The sequence below is a fragment of the Tupaia chinensis genome, unplaced genomic scaffold, assembly GCF_000334495.1.
Source record: "Tupaia chinensis unplaced genomic scaffold, TupChi_1.0 Scaffold000115_1, whole genome shotgun sequence".
Taxonomy (NCBI): domain Eukaryota; kingdom Metazoa; phylum Chordata; class Mammalia; order Scandentia; family Tupaiidae; genus Tupaia; species Tupaia belangeri.
The window spans coordinates 8,806,088-8,827,853 of NW_006159579.1; the positions used below are offsets into that span (position 1 = coordinate 8,806,088).

The 21,766-nt window shown below is 42.2% G+C and overlaps 1 protein-coding gene and 1 pseudogene across 3 annotated transcripts in view; both read right to left on the reverse strand.

Annotated features, from left to right (window-relative positions):
- Positions 1–21,766, reverse strand: part of ZHX3 (zinc fingers and homeoboxes 3) — a 127,369-nt gene that overhangs the window by 22,745 nt on the left and 82,858 nt on the right. The gene's annotated exons all lie outside the window — the stretch shown is intronic.
- LOC106734442 (ATP synthase subunit epsilon, mitochondrial-like) lies at positions 12,156–12,441 on the reverse strand (annotated as a pseudogene).

The following is a 21,766-nucleotide window of genomic DNA, read 5'->3' on the forward strand; positions in this document are numbered from 1 at the left end:
AGCGAGAAATCGCCCCCCCCCCAGGAGGGATGGCCACACCGCAATCCCTTCTCCTCCATTCTCCTCTCGGGATCTTGGGCATGCATGCACACGCGCCCAGGGTGAGTTTAAGCCACTGGGTCCTGGACTTGAACCGCGGTTGACTACGTGGGAGTCCAGCGACATAGCCATTACGCTAACTGCTGGTCCCGAGGATGGCATGTTCTTGAACATCTCCAGAGCTGGGGAGCTCAGCACCTACAGACACTAGGAAGGCATCTGAAATGCTTCCTTGTTGTAAGAACACACAAAATGAGTATCTTCCTACAGGTTTCATTTGCAAAATGAATCTTTTCACTCAAAAACAGTTGAAGACTTACTATGTACTAAGTTCTACATTCAAGGCCTGAATATACAAAGGTTTTGGGAAAGAAGTCATCTTTGTATTCAAGAAGCTATAGTCTGATATGGTTATTAAGCTATTCATCCGAACTCTGGGGTTTGTTCTCTTAGGCACATTGGATTTCCCTGCCCACCTGAAATTAGGTGTAACCAATGAAATGTGAGCAAACGTGTCACCTCAAGGGTGAAGCTTCAGGAGAAAGTATGTTCTATGTCTTACTATTTCCTCTCTGGCCTGTCTAACTGGCAGTATTCCAGATAGTCACTACTCTGTTGGCCTAAAGGGGAAACAATAGTTGACCCACCATTTACACATGCTACGACCACCAGATAACCTTTGTTGCTTTAAGCCCCTGAGAATCGCTTGTTACTGTAGCCCATCTAGCTGATACACAGTTTAAAGGATGCCAGACAAACATATCAGCAAAGGACCTAGATAAGCCGAGTATTACAGTAGAAGAACACACAAGGTTCAGTGGGGGTGTAGGAAAATACCTGCCTCCCTATGTTTGTCTTCTGGGGTCCTGGTTTAGGCCTCACAAAGGGGACAGTCTTTAAATTAGAGCTTGAAGGATAAGTAAATGTTGCCAATAGCTAAGTCATGAAAAGTGTTCAAGATAGAGAATACTCTATACAAAGCCATAAAGGGAGGAACAAACATGGCATGTTTGGAGAGATCTAAGTAATTCAGTTTTGCCGGCATATCACGTCTGAATGTGGTGAATTTATTGTGAAGCTAATGAAACTAAAGATGCTGGGACCCTTGTTCGCATGGGCAACTTCTAAGTTTATATCCAACATATTTTTATACTGACTTTTTAAAAAATAATATTTTATTTAACTTTATTTATTTATTTCTTTTAATTTGACCAGAGAGAGAAAGCAAGCCACCAGGTCCAGGAATCTAACCGCGGTTGGCCATTTGGCCATGTGGGAGTCCAGCGTCCTTAATCACTACGCCACCTGCCCACCCCAGTACTTACATTCTTTTTATTTCTTTCATGAGGGAGAGATGTATGCACACACGCGCGCGCACACACACACACACACACACACACTCACTCACTCACTCACTCAAGCATCCTCAATGAGGTCTCATGCCATTATCCCCCTTGCCCTCAGGTCTTTTCAGCCAGTCACAGTCATCAATGTGTGCAGCTAATGTGTACAGCTTGGCCAGTAAATTGAACCTGCAATATTCCACATGGCTCCAACATCACTTGAGTAGTGTGTTACTGCTGCACCACTGAGCCAGCCTCCTATATTCTTTACGCTCATGTCTTTTTTATAGGAAAATCCCTTTTTTAAAAAAAAATTTTTTTAATTTTTTAATTATATTTAATCACTGTAAATTTTTACAGCACACAAAATGGTTTTCCCCTGTATGAATATAGTGCTTATTAGTCAAGTCAAAGATATTACCGTATACATCATCATCTCTCCTATACTCTTGGTAGGAATGTAAATTAGTACAGCCACTGTGGAGAACAATATGGAGTTCCTCAAAAACTTACAAATAAACCTCCTGTATGACCTAGCAATTCCACTCCTGAATATCTAACCAAAGGACAGGAAAACAGTCAGAAAAACACACGAATATTCATGTTTATTGCAGCATTATTTACAATTGCTAAGACATGGAATCAACCCAAATGTCCAAGAACTGATGATTGGACTGAAAAAATACAGTGCATATGCACTATGGAATACTACTCAGCCATAAAAAAGAGACCCTGGCATCTGATATAAAGCAGATGAATATGGAAAAAGTAATGCTAAGTGATGCAAGTCAGGCTATGGAAGAGAGGCATTGTACATCCCTGCTTAATATACATCAGACGTCTGCACTCCACAGCAGGAGGGTTCCCTTCTTAACATTCAAGTTTCATGAAAGTTAGATCTGCTTTTGATGGGGTAGAGGGGAATAAGGAGGAGGATTCTAGGCCAGGGGAAAAATCTGATTTTCTAAATGATACCTTTTTCAACATTTGTAAAAAAGGAATGTTCCCCAAGAGTTTTTTTTTGTTTTTTTTTTTTCCCCCAAGCTAGTCATCCTCCAGTCCTGCACTGGGTGGGCCTGGGTCAAAATTCACTTATCATTCCCACTATTCTCTGGATGGGCTCTTAGTTGTTTATAGCCCTCTTAAGAGTGGCACCTGAATCTAAATCATTCTTCAAGGGTCATCTGAGTATGTTTATTACCTTCCTTAATAGAGTTTCTTGTGTCGTAATTAATCCTTCATAAAAGCTGCTACTCGGGACCAGCAGGTGGCACAATGGTTAAGGTGCTGGGCTTGCATATGGCTGACCACAGTTCATGTCCTGGACCCGGTGGCTTGCTTTCTCATTTTCCCTTTCTCTCTCTCTGTTTCTCTCTCATCAAATTAAAAAATAATAACAAATAAATAAATAAATAATTATTTAAAAAGCCCCTACTCAAACAATGCCAGATTATTTACAATGTGAGAGTCCCCAGAAAAATGAGGATCAGCACTCTTAGATTTAGGTTTGGCAGAATTCCCCAACCCATGGGTCCATGGACGGACCCAAGCCAGTCCATGGCCCATTAGCTCACACTCCCGCACCCCCTTGTCCCCCGTTCTCTGGCTGCACAGCAGGGGGTGGGCAGTGGCCAGACAGTGAAGATTTGTCTGTATTTGTAGCCATTTCTCATTGCTGACATTGTTGCCAGGCTTCCACCAGTTGGGGATATTGGATCCTCATGGGAACCCTACTATATATGAGTGTTCCATTGTATACTGTGGTGTGCTAGTGGTAGAAACAGGGTGCACCATGGGTGTGGTGCATGTGGGTCACCCCAGGACCAAGTCCCCACTCCCCAGTCTGTGACGGGACTGTCTTCCAGGAGGCTTATCCCTGATGCCAGGAATGTTAGGGACTGCTCAGAGAATAATAAAGTAGGGAAAAGGTAGGCGTGTAGTGGGTGGGGAGAGGGCAAGGCTGCAATTTTAGACTAGGTGGTCAGGAGAGGTCTCCCTGAGGACTGACACTGGTGCAGTCTCTGAGGTGCAGAAGTGAGTCATCTGTTTTGTGGGTAAGTGCATCCCAGGCAGAAGCACCAGCTGGTACAGGACCTTGAGGTGGGAATGATTGGCATGTTCAAAAAACAGTGTGGCTGCTGAGTGGCAGGAATCGAGAGAGCAGCAGAGGACAAGGTAAAGAGGTGTGGAGGGGTGGCTTTGCCGGGCTGCTGTGATGATCTGGGGTTCTCTGGAATGGGCAGTGTCAAGGGAAGGCTTTCTGTGGAGGGTTGACATGATCTGACTCATGTCTTACAGCATGACTGTAAGAAGAGATTGCTGAAAAACCAGTGGAGAAGCATGGAAACCTGTCTAGTAGTTATGGCAGCAACCAGGGCAGGAGATGACTGAGATCTGGACTGGGATGGTAGAGATGGAGACATGGCTTCTGGGTTCATTTTAAAAGTAAAGACAACAAGATTTTCAAAAGGAAAGGCTTAAGGATGTGAACATTGTTCCTATAGTAATTAAGGGTGATTCCAAGGGGTTTTTTTGTAACTAAATAACTGGAAGGATGGTGTTGCCATCAACCAAGGTAGACTTGAACCTCTTAAGTTTCATGCAAAAAGCAAAAGTAAATCTGGGCTGTCTAGGCTAGAAGGTCCCTTTCTAGGGAAGAAGAAAAAAAAAAAACTGGATTGAGCTGGTTTGGTCACAAGTGTTTCAGAGAATCAATGGGTCAGACTACTAATGAGTAAGGAGGCTGTACAATGCCAGTTTTCCCCATGAAAAGACTTTGGTCCTTGCCAACACTGGCTCAAACCCACAGGAAAATGACAGAAAGCTGGGGGTGGGGATAGCTGGGAGCACATCTGGATACTGTAAGAGCCAAGTGGTCAGAACATGCACCCTTAAAGGTGTGAGACAGCTCTTTTCAAAGTTAAATGTTACTTTCAAATGCATTGCATCCAAAATTCTGTTCCAAGTACAAAAGCAAATTACTTTATTAAATTTAAAACTAAAAAATTTTAAAAGCAATATAAATGGTTTCTCCTGGATGTGGTTTTACTTCTGAAATTACATTTGTTTTGTTTTAATTGAATTTTTCCAGTGTGGGCCAGATCATTTACAGGCTAAATAGCTTGCAGGCTAGCGAATTTGCTTGGGTGATGGAAGAACATTAATTTAAAAAGAACTCTCTGGCTCACCCCTGTGGATACAATGTTCCTCCCCTTCCAGGCTTAGCCTGCATTGATGCCTTTCTTGAATGGCCCCACTACAAAGTTCAGCAAGATCTCACACACACAAAACATGCTCGATTTCACCCACAGTAAAAGAAATACAAATTAAAATTGCTCTGATTCTTTCTTTCACTTACTTCAGAAAAGCTTGAAACACTTGATAATATGCTGAATTGGCAAGGATTTGCAGAAATAGGCACTCTCATGCACTGCTTGCGAGAGTAAAAATTGGAAAAATCTCTGAGAACTGTTTAACAATATCCAAAAAGATTACAAGCACTCATTTCCTTTGATTCAGCAATTCCGCCTCTAGGAATGTAGTCTGCAGATGTACTGGTAAGTGTGTGAAGGAATGTACATGGGAGCTAATCCACGCCAACACTATGGTAGGAAAGGGCTGGAAATAACTAACTGGCCACCAACAGGAGACAATCAGATCAGTTAAGCCATGTCTAATGGGAAATATGACCCTTGAGAAAATGAGGAGAATACTTTTCATATTGCTTTGGATTAGCCTCCAAGGTATCTTGACTCTTTTAAAGAAAACTTCAGAAGAAAATTATACATGTGCTTGCATATACACATATTAAATCTATCTACCTATCTACATAAATATTCAAAATGTCTCTAGAAAAACACATAAGTAAGTAGTAATAGTGTTTAGTCTTGAGGAAGGGAAAAAGAAGATGGGATTGAGCATGGCTTTTCCCTGTGGACCCTTTTAAACTCTGAACAATGTGCATGTGCTATGTATTAAAACCAAAAATGAAAATCTGAATAAATACATATATCAAAAACAATATTAGCACAGTTCCCAAAGTATGCAGGTCATTACAAATAGCAACGAGTGAGAAAGGGAGCGGTCCTTCCGTGATATGTGACTGGGGTCGAATACCATGTAGCCCTTCTTCACATGTCAGACTTTTAGTAGCTGAGCTACTAGTTTAACTTCTGTCTTGGGGGACATGGATGCTTTGACCACGACTGTTTTGTTTATATCCTCTTTTGCACAGCTGAAAATCGGTACTTCATCCTTTGGTATTCGCCTCTGCAGCACAATCATCCCGAATGCATCCCATTCTCTCTAGTGACCTGCTCTCTGAACACACTCTAACTTGTCTCTGTCTCTCTCAAGATGTGACAATTAGAACTGAATGAAGTGCTAGAGGTGGAGTCTGGCCAGGGGGAATTCAGTGGAAGCTGTGCTTCCATCTTCCTACTGCCACCACTAATGCTATCAGAAACTTCTCTAGGTACAAGTCCTATTTTCTTTGTCCTCACGGAGAGGAAGACCAGAGGTGAAGTGACCCAGTGGGATGAAGGAACTCTGATGAACTGGGCAGGACTGAGATTCCTTCATCACAAGGCCATTTGACACACACTTCCAGACCTTCATTTATAATCCTGACAAAGGCCTTGTGGGCTTTCTTCCTCTGTCACATTGAAGTCTACCTTCCTCTCTTAAGACGTTGTATCTAAATATCTAAGTGGATCTCTAACTCTGTGCTGAATTGCTCTCTACCACAGTACCTTAATGGTTTTTCTCAACGCTTATCAACATGTGGCACTGGATCTTACCTGCTTCTTTTCCTGCTTACTGTCTTTCCCCCTGGCTGCTCCCTAAGCTCTGTAAGGTTGGGACCCATATCTGTTGTACCTCTAGCATCCAGTCCAGAGCTGGCACACAATAATAATTCTCAGTGAATGAATGGATGAACCAATGGGAGCTGAGAAAGGGTTTAATACCTCTTCCAACAGACAGGGCACTGCCATTATAAATTATATGTTCTGGGCCAATTACTTAATTCCTAATAACTTGTTTCCTCATTGGTAAAATGAAGAGATTTTAGTGCCTAGCTCATAGAGCTCACATGGTATTCCGATAGATAAGAAGTTTCCCAAAGGATTTAGCACGCTGCCTGGTACACAGTTAACACTCCCTAAGTGGCAACCCCTGCAGCTACTGCTGCTGCTGTAACCTGCACTCACTAAGGATGATAGTGTCTATAACAGTAAAGGTACAACATCTATTTCATCGGGCCTGCTGTTTTTCTTCTGGCAAAAAAACACAGTAAAATTTATCATCTTGGGCCCGGTCACGGTGGCACAGGCAGTAGGGCCTTGCTGCATGATAATGGAACCATATGTGAAGACCCTGGGTTCGGTTCCAGGTCCATCTGAACACACCAGATGCACCCATAGGGACTTCCATGATCCTGGCTGAATGAAAGGCTGGGAAATGACCTGTAGCATGGCAAGGGCCTGCTGGGTCCCTGCCTCTACCTGCCTGCCTGCCAGTCTCTGTCTCAGAAATAAACTTAAAAAAAATTTACCATCTTGACCATTTTCAAGTATACAGTTCTATAGTGTTACAATCACGTTGTTGCTCAACAGGTCTCCGGAACATTCTCATCGGGCAAAACTGAAACTCCAGGCTCTTTTATAGTAATACACACTGCTGCTCAGTAGGCTCAGGCCACATTGGAGGCCCAGGTTCAATTCCCAGCCCACCCTTAGAAACCAAGCAAGGTAGTGCACACCTGTAGTCCCAGGTATTTGGAAAGTCGAGGTAGGAGGATCATGACATAACAAGACTCAATCTTAAAAAAAAAAGAACAAAATAGAAAACAAACTACACACATTGAATAACTACATCCTTTTGCTTCCTGCACCCCCTGGCAACCATCATTCTACTTTTCAGAGTTGGCTTTTTGGGACCCATAGATGGCATAATGGTTACATCACTGGACTCTCACCTGGCTGACCTTAGTTCGAGTCCCAGGCCCGGTGGCTTAAAACTCATGTCGGGAGCATGTGTGTCCAAAATCCCGTGAGGAGACTGGAGGAGAAGGGATTACGGTGTGGCTGGGACTGGGAGGTGATTTCTTGCTCTGTGTCTCTGTGTCTCTTTCTGTCTCTCAAGCAAGCACACAGGCCCTATAGCAAAAATTTCTCTCTTAAAAAAAGAGCCTATAACAAAAATCTTTCTTAAAAAAAAAAAAAAAAAAAGCCAAACTCTTTTGAACCTGGAGGTTTGAAAATCGGGCCAGGCACATGGGTGTGCATGCCCAAAATCCCAAGAGGAGAATAGAGGAAAAGGGACTGTGGCGTGGCCATACCCCCTGCAGGTTGATTTCTCACTTGCCCTTTCTCTGTCTCTCTCCAGCAAGTGTACATGCCCTATGGCAAAAATCTTAAAAATTAAAAATGAAAAAAAATTCATATAAGTGAAATCATATTTCAAGATGTAGCCCAACCAGGGAAGAATTAAATAGAAGCTATTTTCATCATTCTATTACCACTACTAACACTCCCAGAAATCTACCTAGGTATAAAAAGCATTTGCATTTTTTTTCAGAGAGGTTTTTGCTATAGGGCACGTGTGCTTGCCAGACAGAGACAGAGAGACAGAAAGTGAGAAATCACCCCCCTGGGGGGATGGCCATGCTGCAATCCCTTCTCCTCCATTCTCCTCTCAGGATCTTGGGCATACACACACATGCACCTGGCCTGAGTTTTAAGCCACCAGGTCTGGGACTCAAATTGCGGTAGACTACATGGGAGTCCAGCGACATAGCCATTACGCCAACTGCTGGTCTCCAGCATTTGCATTTTTGAGTCTGACTTATTTCACTTAGCATATTGCCCTTAAGGTTCATCCACATTATAGCATGTGTCAGAATCACCTTCCTTTTTTTTTTTTTTTTTTTTTGGGGGGTTTTTTTTTAGGTGGGTCCAGACACAGAGAGACAGAGAGACAGAAAGTGAGAAATCACCCCCAGGGGGGATGGCTATGCTGCAATTCCTTCTCCTCCATTCTCTTCTCAGGATCTTGGGCACACACACACATATAGCCAGCGTGAGTTTAGGCCACCGGGTCTGGGATGCAAAGTGCAGTCGACTACATGGGAGTCCAGCGACATAGCCATTATGCTAACTGTTAGTCCCAGAATGCCCTTCCTTTTGAGGCTGAATAAAATTCCACTGTGTGTATCATCGTTCATCCCAAATGAACATTTGGGTTGATTCTGCCTCATTATTACAAATAATGCTCCAGTGAGCTTGGGTGCGCAAGTATCTTTCCAAGACTTGTTTTTTGGTTCTTTGGGGCATACACTGTTTTTTCTTGTTTAAGCGCTCCTCAAACCCATGATGACAGCAGAACAATTGTCAGTTTGCCCTCACCTTTTCACTCCTGTCACCATGTGATCTCTCTCTCAAACTTGCTCGCTAATCCTTTCTGATTTCTTCCCAATTCCTCTATTTTTTTTTTGAGAGATTTTTGCAATAGGGCGTGTGCAGAGACAGACAGAGAGACAGAAAGGGAGAAATCCCCCCCCAGGGGGGATGGCCACGCCACAATCCCTTCTCCTCCATTCTCTTCTTGGGATCTTGGGCATGCACGTACATGCGCCCGGCGTGAGTTTAAGCCACCGGGTCCGGAACTCAAACCGCAGTCGACTACGTGGGAGTCCAGCGACAAAGCCATTACGCTAACTGCTGGTCCCCTCAATTTAAGGAAGCAGTTAAACCTCTCCCTCTCTGCGGGCAGAGCTCGGCCCTCATTCAGAGGAAGGCATTGCCCCAGCTAAGTGGAGCAGAGTCACAGAGCAGGGGTCTAGCCTGGAACTGTGAGGCTGCAGCACCATGTAGTCAGCCTAGGACAAGTTAATAATGCTCCCTTAGAAGTGCCGTGTATAAAGGCTGTTAGCTACCAGTTTCCCCTGACAGGTGAGAGTAAGTACTGTTCACTAGGTGAGTCAGCCTAGGACTTAGAACCAGGCCATTTCTCGGCAGATGACATCTAATCATGATTCCCAACTAATGGGACTAGCTGATTTAATCAACAAAGGTCCATTTTCCGGGAACTTTTTTCTTTAAAGGATTATTTAAATTTAGGGCCAGCAGGTGGCATAGTGGTTAAGGTGTTTGATTCCCACAAGGTCAACCATGGTTCAAGTCCTGGATCCTGTGGCTTGAAAGTTACGCTGGGTATGTGTGCATATATGCCCAAAATCCCTACAGGAGAATAGAGAAGGGACTACAACATCTGCATCCCCTCTGGAGGGGGGGTGGTGATTTTCTTGCCTTCTGTTGCTCCGGTGAGTGCAAACAACCTATAGCAAAAAAATAATAATAATAAAAAAATTTAAAAAATTATTTTTAAAATTTGACAAGAGGGGGCGGGGAGTGAGAAAGTAAGCTACCATCTCCAAGACTTGAACCACCGTTAGCCATATGGGAGTTCAGTGCCTTAACCCCCATGCCAGCAGAGTTCCCTTCAGGAGCTCTGGATTACAGTCACTTTCACATTATGGTCCTGAGGGGCAGCAGAACAGAGGTGTTGGTGGCCGGATGCATGAGGCCTTAGGAGGCTTCTGAGGGTGCCAAGCTCTGTCTTTGGGGAACCCTAGAGCACCAAGACCCAGGAGTTGGAGGAGACATAGGTTTTACCCCAACTAAAAGCAGTAAAGTCAACCACAAATCATGGAGGAGTGGCTGTGATGGTGCAAAATATAAAATTTCAGCAACAGTTTATTTACAATCCTCTTTATATCAAGAAGGATGCACACATATCTCCATATCCCCACCTCAGCCCTCCTCCTATAATGCATGAGTGTACATGTCCGGGCAACTGTGTGGATACATAAGCGCGCCAGCGATACACTCGGGAGAGAGTCAGGGAGAGTGAAGTGCTACTGCTGACTGAGTGCCTGGGGGTCAACTGCAGCATGCAAGGCCCTGTCGGGCCCGACATCACCACAGTCCATCTCCAAAAGTAGTCACTGCATACTTCGTTTCTCTGAAATTACAGGAGCCTAAATCAAGGTTCTAGGAACTCCTTTTGATGTAGTATATTGAGAACGGATGTGATTTATATTTGCTTATCTGTCATGAATAAAAAGATTTTTAAAATTTTATGTATTGGTTTATGTTTTTTCTATGATAACCTTGGACAATTAAATTCCATCTGACTTTACTTAAAATGCCACTAACTCATAAGAAAGTAGAAAGCACCCTTCTAACTGGCTCTCTCCCAGCCTCCTCCTCTCTTAGAGCCAGCCTGCCACTCCCACCTTCCTTGCTCAGTCAGTCTTCAGTGCACTGTGGACTCAGTTCCCCTCCCATTCTGCACAAACTACTTGTACCAAGGTCACCAGTCAAGTGGCTCTTTCCAGCGCCTCAGTAGCTTTCATCAGTCTCAAAGCCATTCAGTTCCCAAAGGAAGTTAAGGCACACCTCTATAGCCTCTTTACTAGGGAGCAAACTCACACTCTCCAGGGTTTTGTAATCTCCTGTGTCCAAGGGACTTCCAAATTGCCCTTGCCAGCCCTAACTTATCTGCCAAGCTCCAAATCCATCATTCCCAACTGTCACTTATTCCTGTAGGTTTTAAAAACCACTCATAAATTTCTGCCTCCTCTGATCTTAGTACTCACTGCTCAAAAAGAAAGAAAGAAGCAAGTAACTCTAGCCATCATGTTCCACTGTCTAGAATGTCATTTGACTCTTTGCCAGCTGTCTTAGTTTGTATGGGCTGCTATATAACAGAAATACCATAGACAGGGGTTTATAAACAACAGAAATGTATTCCTCACAGTTCTGGAGCCTAGAAGTCCAAGATTCTGTGTCTGGTAAGGGGACCCACCACCTCATAAACAATTGTCTTCTCACGTGTCTTCACATGGCAGAGGGATAAGCGAGTGAGTCTCTGTGGTCTCTATAATCAGGTAGTCATCCTATTCATGAGGCCTGTGCCCCCATGACCTAATCACCTCTCAAAGGCCCTATCTCCAAATATTAGGGCGTTGGGAAAGTCATGTTGTATTTTTCTATGCAAAAATATGCTATGACTTTCTCAATGACCCAATACCATCAGAATAGGGCTTTTAGGGTTTCAACACAAGAATTTTAGAAGAACACAAATAATCTATTACACCATCCATCCAGATTCCCTCTTTTCTGGAGAGGATTTTACAATAGGGCGCATGCACTCACCAGAAAGACAGAGACAGAGAGACAGAAAGTGAGAGATCACCCCCTGGGGAGATGGCCATGCTGCAATCCCTTCTCCTCTGTTCTCCTCTCAGGATCTTGGGCACGCATGCACACGTGCCCGGTGTGAGTTTAAGCCACCGGGTCCAGGACTTGAATAGCGGTCAACTACATGGGAGTCCAGTGACATAGCCATTACGCTAACAGCTGGTCCCCCATCCAAATTTCTTTTCTTTTCTTTTCTTTTTTTTTTTAGCATACTTCCGTTTATTCACACTGTCGATTTATGGTTTTTATTTTTTTTTGGAGAGGTTTTTGCTATAGGGCACGTGCGCTCACCAGACAGATAGAGAGAAACAGAGAGACAGAAAGCGAGAAATCACCCCCCAGGGGGGATGGCCACGCCGCAATCCCTTTTCCTCCATTCTCCTCTCGGGATCTTGGGCATGCATGCACACACACCTGGCATGAGTTTAAGCCACCGGGTCCGGAACTCGAACCGCGGTCGACTACGTGGGAGTCCAGTGACATAGCCATTACGCTAACTGCTGGCCCCCACACTGTCGATTTATGAACAAGATGCTGCCCCCCATGCAGCGAGATCATTCTCAGTCTGCCATAACATGTGCCCACTTTGAACATGTGGCATTTCGAGCTTTAGTCAGGGTAGATCACTCTTTTTTCACTTTCACAATTTTTATAGTACTGCCAGAAGTTTTCTCAGCACTTGCTTTGAATTCCGCCTTCAGTGCATCTCTCACGGCCTTTGCACAGATCTGGGAGTACTGGATGTAGCTGAGTCCCACCTGTCACCAGTACGCCACCATGATGTCGCGAGAGGGCAGCGGTCGGGCTGAGTGGCGAGGACGCCTTTAATGTGGGCTCCGCGGGCCCCATACAGATTTCTAAGCAGTGATCTCCTGATCACTTCTGCATCCTCTCTTCTTCCTCTTATCTGCATGCCACCAAATCCTATGGATCTAAGAATTTTGCTTCAAACCTGACCTCTTACCTTCATCCTTCTGAGACACTGTTTACTAGTTAAGGTCTTAAGCTCAGGAACTAGAACAGGCCTGGTTCAATGTCCTGATTCTGGGAGCTTTGGTAGCCTGGGCAAGCTGCTTGCACCTTTAAGTCTCCATTTCCTTCTGTGTAAACAATCTCAGGGTTGGTGCAAAAATTAAGATGGGATAGAAGGGGCTCAGCATTATGCCTGACTTATAGTGCGCGCACCATAGATGATGAACAACATCATCCTTGTGCCTTTTTCCATAATACAATACCGCGTCTATACTGGCATGGGTGGGGTCCTTTAACAGCCCTCCAAGCTCCCAGCCCTAGTTCTTTTCTTTCCTTCAGCTCACTTCTTTCATTCTCACCAGAGTTAACATCCTAAAAACCAAATCTGTTCATGTCACTCCTGGGTTTAAAAAATTTCTGCTGGCTTCCTACTGTAATCAGAAGATTCTAGACTTACGCTGTCCAATTCTGTAGCCTCTGGACACATATGGCTATTCAGTACTTCAGTTGTGGCTTATCCAAGTTGAGATGTGCTTTATGGGTACAAATACACACTGGATTTTAAGACTTGGTATGAAATGTGACCTAGCTTATTAATAATCGTGTTACAGAGTGGAGTTATTTATTTAAAGCAGAGTCAGAACAAATGCTCATGTAGTGTCTGTTAAATCACCTTTACATGATCTTTTTGAATAAACCTAGCTATATTTTTTAGTATTTTAGTATTTTTTCTTGCTCCTTTTATTCATATCTCCCTTGCCTTCCTCTTTTCCCAAATGAAATGTGTAATGGAATCAGAAATAATTACATATTTTTAGGGGAGGGATTGTAAAATAGCACCATAAGTACAAGTAACATAAAATTTACCATCTTCATCATTCTTTTTTTTTTTATTATCATCATAATCTTCTTTCTATTACACTAGATTACATATAACTTTACATTGACTTCCATTGCTTTTTCAAAAGGGAATGCCATGCATGTCAGTCAATACAGAGATATCAATCTCCCCGCTTTATCATTCAATATCTTTTCCATGCTTTTCCCAATAATTATTATTATAATTTTTTTAAACAGTCAATCACTATTTCTCATTTTGCTTATTAAAAAGACTTCACCCATCATGAAATACTTTCCAGACCGGTTCAGTTGAGAATACTATACATGTCATCATCAACAGGTAATAAACCATATCTATTTCTCATTAACATCCTGCCTCTCTATTGTTCACTGCTGTCTCTATCCTCTTCTCTCTCCTTTTTTTTTTTTATACTTTGTTTTTTATTATAAATTTTTTTTTCTCATCACAACACACATATGAATTTTCCATCCAAAATACACTGTGCATTGGCTCAATCAAGCACATCAACATATATGTTCTCAGCAAATGATTTCCCAATTTTTGTGTCCTGCATACCTTACCTTTTGTTTTGCCATCCTAGATTCCCCATCCCCACCCTCTGCCATGTCCCATCTTCCTCCTCCATTGTCCCTAACATTCATGATTGCCCTCAATCCATCTTCATCATTCTTAAGTGAACAGTTCAGTGCCATTTAGTCACACTGTGGTGTTGTATTCATTGCCACAACCCATCTCCAGAACTCTTCATTTTGCAAAACTGAAATTCTTTTTTTATTTAATTTGCCATAGGGTGTGTGCATGTTTGAATGCGGTGGGGAGAGAGAGAGAGAAAGTGAGAAAATATCCCACCCTGGGGGGATGGCCATGCTGCAATCCCTTCTTCTCTTGAGATTCTGGGCATGTATGCACATGTGCCCAGCATATTTTTCAAGCTGTTGGATCTGAGACTCAAACTGTGAAGTCAGCCATGTGGGATCCAGTGCCTTAACCATCACACTACCAGCTGGCCCACAAAACTGAAATTCTACACTCATTAAACACTAACTCCCCTTTCCCTCTCCCAACTCCTGGAAAACAACTACCTATTTTATGTCTATGAATTTGACTATTCTTGGTATTTTATGTGAATGGAATGATATGATATTTGCCATTTAATAACTGGTTTACTGAGCATAATATCCTCAAGTTTCATATATGCTGCAGTGTGTGTCAGAATGTCCTTTTTAAAGGCTGAATGATATTCCATTGTACATATAAATGGTATCACGTTGTATCCATTCATAAAATGGACACACGAGCTGTTTTTACCATCTGGCGAAGTGGGTGCTGCTGCTGTAAACATGGATGTATGAACTCCTCTTGGAGTCTCTACCAATGTCTCCATCAATTCTCTTGAGCATATACACAGAAGCAAACTTGCTGGATCACATGGTAATTCTACTTATAATTTTTTGACAAATTGCCACTGGTTTCCATAACAGTTGTATCCTTTTACCTTCCCACTAACAGCACTCAAGTATTCTAACTTCTCCACATCCGTGTTTTGTTGTTTTCTGTTTTTTGTTTTGTTTTGTTTTGTTTTTGAAAGCAGCCATCCTAATGGTGTGAGGTGGTCTCTCATTGTGGTACTGATTTGATACAAATCCAATTACTATCAAATTACTATCGTAATGATGGCAATGTTAAGCTTTTGGGAAAAAAAATGTGCTTATTGGTAATTTGTGTGTCTATGGACTCCCACACACCGTGGTTCGTTTCCTGGTCTTGGCAGCTTAAATAAAACTCACACCAGGGGTGTGTGTGTGTGTGTATGTGTGTGTGTGTGTGTGTGCCCAAAATCCCAGGAGAAGGGATTGTGGTGGGAGGGTGATTTCTTGCTTTCTGTCTCTCCGGTGAGCAAATAGCCCTATAGTAAAAATCTATTTCAAAAAAGAAAGAAATCATTACAAAAATCCAATGTCATGAAGCTTTATCACTGTATATTCGTTTAAGCACTTTATAAATTTCGGGTTTGTTTGTTTGTTTAGGTTTTTGATCTATGCTGAGCTTTGTATATGGTGTAAGGTCAAGGTCCAACTTCATTCTTTTGCATGTGGATATCCAGTTTTACTGCCACCATTTATTGAAGATTGTTCTTTTCCCATTGAAAGGTCTTGGAACACTGCTGAATTTTGACCATGTGCTTCAGTATTAGTCCTGGGTTCTCTATTCTATTTCATTTGTCTATATAGCTTCATTTATAACTTGTAATACTAAATACATGATGAAATAATATTTTAGATATATCAAGCTTAATAAATTCTTAAAACTCAATTTGCCTACTCCTTTTTACGTTGTCAAGTGCTCCTGAATCATTTAAAATCATGCATGTGGCTGACATGGTGTTTCTAATGGACAGCATTGCCCTGGACATTCTCCACTGGAGCCACGAGGCCGTGAAAGGAACAGCTGACGTCATGGGATCAAACGACTTGGCTGCAAGCTCCCTTCTAGTGGTGTTTATCTTTATATTAGGTTGTTGGGAAAGTCATGATGTATTTTTCTGTTTTTCTATGCAAAAATGTGTCATGACTTTCCCAATAACCCAATAGCATTCAGAGAATGTGAGACTAGTGTGGGTGGGAACTGAGATCCTGGAGTTGGGTAAACTCTGGTGTCAAGATCTGTCCCATCCAACATAGCAGCCGCTAGCTAGAGCTATTCATGTGCCTACTGAGTACCTGAAATGTGGCTAGGGCAGACGGAGATGTTCTGTCCGTGTAAAATACAGACTGGATTTCAAAGACTTAGTATTAAAAAATAATAAAATCTCTCAATAATGTCAATATCAATTACATGTTGAACTATTGATTTTTTTGTAGATTGAATTAAATAAAACATTAAGATTAATTTGACATTTTTTAGTATACTTTTTTGTTTTTAATTTAGTTTGGTATAGGGCACATGCACTCGCCAGAGACTGGGGCAGGCAGGAGTGCGGGTAGGGAATGAAAAATCAATCCCCAGGGAGGATGGCCACATCACAATCCCTTCTCCTCCATTCTCCTCTCAGGATTTTGGGCACACAAGCACACAATCCTGGCATGATTTTCAAGCTGCCAGGTCCCGGACTTGAACTGCCATGTGGGATACAGCTGCTTTAACCTCCAAACCACCTGTGGCCTACCCAGTAGACTATTTTTTAGAACAGTTTTAGGTTCACAGCAAAACTGAGCAGAAAGTATAGATATATCCTTTGTACCCCTTTCCCAGCACATGCATAGCCTACCCATTATCAATACACCCCGCCAGAGTGGTACACTTGTCACAAATGAACCAGTACACTGATACATTATCATCACCCAAAGTCCACAGTGCCATTAGGGTTCCCTCTTGGTGTTGTACCTTCTATGGGTATGGACAGCTTTTGTTGACATGTACTCACTGTGACAGTGTACAAAGTATTCTCACTGACCTAGAAACCTTCTGTGTTCTGCCTGTTCATCTCTCCCTCCTCCCGCCCCCGTTCCCTGGCAACCACAATCATTTTACTGCCTCCATTGTGTGCCTTTTCCAGAAAGCCATAAAGTTGGAATCCTGCAGTACATAACCTTTTGGACTGGCCTCCTTCACTTCGTAATATGCATTTAAGTTCTCTCCATGTCTTTTTGTGGCTTGATAGCTCATTTCCTGACTTATTTTTATTTTTTAAAATGTGACTTCCAGAACTTTTTTTTTGAGAGGTTTTTGCTATAGGCCATGTGTGCTCACCAGAAAGAGAGAGATAGAAAGCGAAAAATCATCCTCCAGGGAGGATGGCCATGCCACAATCCCTTCTCCTCCATTCTCCTCTTGGGATCTTGGGCACACACACATGTGCGCCTGGAGTGAGCTTAAGCCACCGGGTCTGGGACTCAAACCGTGGTCAACTACATTGGAGTCCAGTGACATAGCCATTACACCAACTGCTGGTCCTGACTTTTGGAACATTTTAAATGACATACATGGCTCACATTATGTTTCTGTTGGATACTCCCTGGCTTGGCATGGGCAGCTTGCCACAGTTTGAAATCCACCTGCCTCTCCAGCCACTCAAATCCATGCCTAACCACACTTAGCCTACCATACCCTGAATATGCCAGGTACTAGAGTCCCTCATCACCCGCTGTCTAATTCATGCTGAGACCAAGTCCACATATGGCATCTTCAGTGAAACCTTTCTAAACTTCCAATGCATTTAATCTTTTAATTTTTTAAGTTTTGCCATAGAGCACATGTACTTGCCAAAGAGGGACAAAAAGAAAGGAAGAGAGAGAGGAAAAGTGAGAACTCACTCTCAAGGAAAATGACTACACCACCCTGCTTTCTTCTCCATTCTCCTCTTAGGATTCAGGCATGCATACACATACACTCTGTGTGTTTTTCAAGTTGCTGGGTCTAGGATTCAAACCAGGCAGTCAGTCATCTGGGATCCAGCCACTTTAACCACCAAGCCACAGGTCGGTCTTTAAATCATCTTTCACAAGACATCCCACTTACAATTATTTGTGTGTGTATGTATATAACTTTACCTCTAGATTGTGAGCGGAAATTAAGCCAGATATATTGCTCATCTTTGCATACTCAATTTCTAGCACAGAGCCTGACATACAGTAGGCACTCAGAGACACTGAGTTAATTCATGAATAAACAAAACAAAGGAAAATTGATATTATAATAAGAGATAACATATCCACTTAGAACCAGGTATCTCAGAAAAGGATCTCAAATATAATAAACTATACTCAGTCATAAAAAACAAGACCCTGGCATTTGATAGAAAGTGCATGGATATGAGAGATTTATTGCAAAGTGAAACAAGCCAGGCTATGAAAGAGAGACACTGTATGTCTCCACTTTACATATCCTGACTGTCGACACTCCATGGTGGAAACTGAGAGATTAAAGGACACAGAAGTACTGAAAATGGTTATAGATTCTGGAGAAAATGTGGAAAGAGCGTGGGAGAAGGAAAAGAGTATAAGGAAAGAAATTAAGGGGGAAATAAAGAGGCAAGACATTTGTGGGACACAAAAATGGGTTACTATCTGTTGATGATAATGTGTTTTGTATCCTTAACTGGACTGGTATGAAGTGTATTCATGTAGGATAAATTCAACTTACAAGCAAAGTGATGTATAGTGATTAAATGTATAAAATTTAATATATATATATATATATTAAAAGTAAATAGTAGAAATAAACTAGGCTGTAAAAGTCTATCAATACTTAACATTATGTACAAATTGTATTTTAAAGTTATTTATTTATTTATTTAATTCCATCTGTCATTATTATTCTTTCATTTGACCAGAGAGAGACAGAGATAGAGAAAGGGAAAGTGAGAAAGCAAGCATCCAGGTCCAGGACTTGAACCGCAGTCAGCCATGTGGGAATCCAGCACCTCTAACCACCATGGCACATGCTAACCCCTGTACAAGTTGTATTTTAAGTCAAATCAATCAATACTTTAATCTATAATATTTATAAGTGTGTCACAATTAATAGATAGTAAAGCAGCCCCTAACAGTTGGTGGATTGGGATTGGTTTGGACTTGTGGGGACTGGCTATGGAAAATGGATGGTTAAAACAATCACATTCTGTATCCATTAAATGATGATGGCCCAGACCCCACCAGAATAGAGGCTGAAACTTAGCCTTTGATGTAGTTTCCAAAGAAAGCCACCAAGATGATTAAAGGGTTGGAAAATGAGATTTCTGGGGAATGGCCCCAGGAACAGAGACAATTTTTGCCTAGACAAGAGAAAGGACTGAGGGGTGACTTAATAAGCATTTTCAATCACTGTTATTATGCAGATGACGGTGACCAGATGGTCTCCATTTTCACCAAAGAAAGAATATTGAAAATGGACTTGAGTGTAGCATCAGAAAAGCTGTCTAGTTTGAATCAAAGAACTCAACGGTTAAGAACTAGAATACAGTAAAACAGTCCAAGGAGTATGTGGCATAGCCATTTCCAAACTCCTTTATTACACAAGGAAAGCAGCAAATGGGCAGGGTGTGTTCAGGATTGTTGAAGGCAAATTGTCAACTGGCTACTCCTCAAATGAATCACACAACATATGACCATAGAAAAGGAAAAGAAGGAAAGAGATGAAAATTGAAACATAGCACCCTCTGGTGTACATATTTCAATAGAAAAAGATCTTTCTAATGGATCGCCTTAAAATTGGTCTAGGAAAAAAAAAAAAACCCTGGTGAGTGTTATGGATAATTAACTGTTAAATTTTCATCTTGAGTGATCTGAGCTGAATTAGAAGACTATTAATAAGTTATGTTTGGAAGTTTTAACTTCAGTGAAGTAATTATTTGCTGTGAAAGAAACAAACACTGAATTACTAAACAAAGATGGTGCAATATCTTTGTTTTATTTTGTTTTGTTTTTTATGAAGCTCCTGAGAATCAACCCAAGTGAAGCATTTCAATTCACTTGAATGAGAAACGTGTTTAGTATCAAAAGAGCCCGAGAAGACACTGGTGTGAAAGGTACAATCTCAGAGCTTGGCCAATTACTGTGGCACACTTTCTGGTCACTTTGTAGATTTGAAGTACAGTGGTGAAAACATTAAATGTGACATTAAAAAAAAAAAAAAAGATCTTTCTTTCCTTCCTTCTTCCCTCCTCTTCCCCTCCCTCCCTCTCGCTCACTCGCCTTCTTTCCTTCTTTTTTAATTTTCCAGAAGGCACATGCACTCGCCAGAGAATAAGAGAGAGAACAAGAAAGCACCCCCTAAGGGGCATGGTCATGCCACAATCCCTTCTCCTCTACTCCTCCCTCCTTTTGCAATTTTGGGATTGTACACACCTGGCATTTTATTCAAGTCCCTAGTCCTGAACTCAAACCATGAGGTTGGCCATGTATGATATAACCAGCTTAACCTTCAGGCCACAGGCTGGCCCAAGATTTTTAACATACACCAGTATTTCTCAAAAGCCTGTCAAAGGTGGAGGAAAACGTATACAAGGCTGGTTTTAGTGTTCATTTCATTGTGCATCCATCTTTTATCAAGCATCTATTATGCACCCTTCCACCTTGGTACCAGGAAGACACAGGCAACTTCAACTTCCATGGACAATAAACATGAATGCCTCTCAATCACAATTTGAATACTGAACTCAGACTTTGATCTATCAGCTGGCACATGAACATGCCCCACTGAGGCATGACAATGCTGTCTACCAGACTGTATGACTCTTGCCCTATGTTCAGAATACTTAAAAAGTTAGGGATCAGACCAGCAGATGGCATGGTGATTAAGGTGCTGGATTCCCATGTGGCTGACCACAGTTCAAGTCCCAGACCCGAAGACTTGAAAATCACAACAAACAACAAATAAGGTATATATATATATGTGTGTGTGTGTGTGTGTATAATTTTTTTTAAGTTAGAAATCATTTTAACGAGAGCAGTCCCTCCAGCATGCCCCTAGCCTTACTAATCAATCACACTTGTGTGACAACAGGTTACTTTTTATAGCCTCCTAAGCTGTAAGCCCCCAAACATTCCCCCTATTCTTTTAGTTTAGAGTACAAAAGACATTCTACCAACTCAAATAGTCTGATAATCAATTGAGAATCACCTGTGCTCCTCTTTATATCTTTACTCATCTTGGTGCTGGATGGGAACTTCATCTACATGACACACCACTTCCTTCATGTGACTCGCCACTGCTAAACAGCTGGTGTGTCCTAGATGACTCTAATACAGGCCTGTGTCCAAGATTATCAATCTAGAGCAGGAGACAGATAGATACAGGTGTAAAGAGATAAGTCAAAGCTTAAGGCTCTCAGTGCTAATGGGAAACAAAAAAGGCAATGAAAACACCAGGGAAGAACGATCTGAGTATTCCTCAGGATGTCAGAGCTGAACTTCCTTCTTGGGAGAGCAGGTCTTCATGAACACTGAGCCTTAAAAGACAAGAAGGAGTTGTCCAAGCAGCGGAGACAGGAGTGTGCATCATCTAGGTGTGAAAGCCCAGGGCCTAAATGCAGTACCACCCTTAGACATGTCACTTTTGGGAGAATGAGGCCACACAGCACATTTTCCTCCTGTCTCAAAGGTCTCCGTGAAGAGATATGAGAAACACCTGAAAACCCTGCACGTTAAATGCAGCACATGCCTAAGAGGCAATGGACACACACACACACACACACACACAGAACAAAGAATCCAATGCAAAGCAGGCACTGCTCTGATGGAGATCAGAGGCTGGAGTGGACGGTCCTGGGAAGCAAGGATCTGGTT